This window comes from Salvelinus sp. IW2-2015, linkage group LG16 (assembly GCF_002910315.2).
Source record: "Salvelinus sp. IW2-2015 linkage group LG16, ASM291031v2, whole genome shotgun sequence".
NCBI classification, from domain to species: Eukaryota; Metazoa; Chordata; class Actinopteri; order Salmoniformes; family Salmonidae; genus Salvelinus; species Salvelinus sp. IW2-2015.
In genome coordinates, this window is record NC_036856.1 from 7,459,096 (window position 1) to 7,461,807 (window position 2,712).

Below are 2,712 nucleotides of genomic sequence, written 5' to 3' on the forward strand. Positions count from 1 at the left end.
AGGCAATATTAAGCAGGTGAAATTGTGTCATTTCTCTTCGCGTTCATGTGCACGCAGAGTCAGGGGGTAACATGCAACAGTTTGGGCCAGGTATATGGTTTAGAGAGAAATAGTCGACGCGTTATAATTCCTGTAATAACTTGCGGCTGAATTTGAAAGGGGTTCCTTCGTTATTTTACCGTTGATGTCTTCCATAGAGAATGTCTTGATCTACTTCAAATAAGGTCTGTGTTTCGTGCAGGCTTAAACCGCCTCGACGTTTTGATACCCGTGTAAATCTCACTAGGATAAGGTAACGTTTGTCAACATATTTTCATAAATCCACTCTACAATTTTTTTTGTCTTCGCTTATATTTAGCCAATATTGATCAGAGTTACCTTGTCCTATGGATATCTACACAGTTATAAAATTGGCACGGTGATGTAAGCCTACACGAAACACAGACCTTATTTTAAGTGAATCTAAAAATATCCTATGGAATAAATGAAGGAACCGCTTTTCAGATTTTGCTAGGTGTCATGGGAATTATGACTCGCACTTTGGTTGTCAATTCTTACCATGCCCATTATTAAAATAGGATTTCCTGCATATAGAAATTAAAGTTTTTGTTTTCAACATTCATCACAGGTAACTTAAAGTCTATTTTTATTCAAACAGTTGAGAGTATTTGTCTCCTAAGCAGACTCTTCAGTATCATTGTCACTTCAGAGCTGTGTGCGTGTGTGTATTTATGTATTATATTAAGTTAAAATAAAAGTGTTCATTGTTTATTCAGTATTGTTGCAATTGTCATTATTACAAAAATGTGTGTGTGTGTATGATATATATATATATATATATATATATTTTTTTTATAAATCGGCCGATTAATCTGTATCGGATTTTTTTGTCCTCCAATAATCGGTATCGGTATCGGCATTGAAAAATCATAATCGGTCGACCTCTAGTGAACACGGTAGAGACATTTAAATGTCGGTGTTTGAAATTCCATGATCAAAATACAAAAACGGCATTAATGTCAAGTCTAGACACAGCCTTGATCATTTGGTGAGTTGGCTAACGATGGCTAACGCGATAGAAGTGACGAAGGCTAACAAGTTGGGTTCGGGTTCGCGACCATGCCCCAATGAATTAAAAGATACTCATGTTTGTTGTCTGTTATGTCTCAGCTCGGAGCCTAGGAGACGCCTGGCACTGTTCCTTAATAGTCTGCGGCACTGGTTTTCTTGACAATCGCATAGCATTCTTTAGTGGGCTTGGRGTTTCTGATAGTGACTTCCTCTCCCGGGTGCCCGTATCTCGGCTGAGTCTGAGTTTCTGGACGCTGAGATGGTTTGGGTTGTTGGTCGGGTCGAATGTCTTCTGGCCCCAGTGCGCTCTGTTGCCAGTTATGGGAGGCTACTCAAAGAAAGAGGGCAACCAGGTTGTGTGGGTATCCCCCCACCACCTGTGTCTGCCTTGGTTTAGCACCYCTTGCCCTCTGTGATTTGGTCCTACATAGACTTTCGAGACCAGGCTAGCTAACAAGCGCTGCATAGCATGCTAGCCAGATTAGCTAACTCACCAAGGCAAGCTAGCTACTAGTAGCTATTCCTGCCTTCCAACGGTGGAGTTGCTTGAGTAGCTCTCTTGTTTAGAATGTGTAGCGTTAGATTGCTTGGTTATTGTAAACAGACTGTGCTAAGCTAGCTAGCCTTGCTTAGACTTAAGAGCCTCCTGGCTAACGTCGGCTCGAATGCATAACTTCAGGTGAATGAAGCTTTTTAGCGTTCCCACAGCGCTATGGCAACCCCATTCCTATTTTCAATACCTGGAGTTGGAGGGAGTAGACAAAGCGGGGCTTGCGTGCTCCCGCGATGAGGAAGTAGCCCCCGAGCAGCTGTGRCGCTCCACTGTGACGACAGTGCCCGCATGTTTTGTTACAGCAAACGGGGTACAACGTCAGCCATTGCCGGAGCCCTCTGTGCTCATCAGGGGGCTGGGTCTCATGCAGGCTGTACAGTCTCACGGATGCACAACGTGTGTTGGAAGCTTGTCCATGTTTACTGCCCCTCTGGTACCCCGCGTTCCATGGTGTTAACGGGGTTCAAGGGGTATATCAATCTCCCCAATGTTAGGAGTAATAAATTGGATGATTCGCTCTCTGTCCAAAAGGGGGCACCCTTCCCACATACTGGAATTCATCGCTGATTTCTGCCTGTAGCTCACTAGTCCTTATGAGGTGTCTAGTGACACAGGTAATGGGCCCTGTAGGTGATTTGTGGTTGGTAGCGGAGTCGAGGGAACAAGCAGGGTTGGACACGACCATGCCATTATCCCACACACAGTCTCTGTGGTTCATCTGAACCCCGAAATGAGCTGTCTTTCTCCAGCTCAGCAATTTTCCTTCCTGGAATTAGATTCGATTACGAATTGCCCCGGTCTGTTAACATAGAATGGGTCAGTTTTTCAGAGAGCTGTCTGTCCCATCCCCAGCTAAGTTACAAGGCGCTTTGTCGCCTATAGGCTACGTATGACTGGTCGGTAGGGTAACCTCCATGATAACTTTTTTTCCCTTGGTCTATTTTTTATGTGTGCGGTCCAGCTGTTACCGGAATGCATCTTATTGCCTAAACCGAGTGAAGCTCGTTGTTACAACAGTACACCCAGGTGGCACTGCCAATCGGGGTATGRCACTGATCGCCAAACCCCTTCTACCCAGAGTAGGTCGG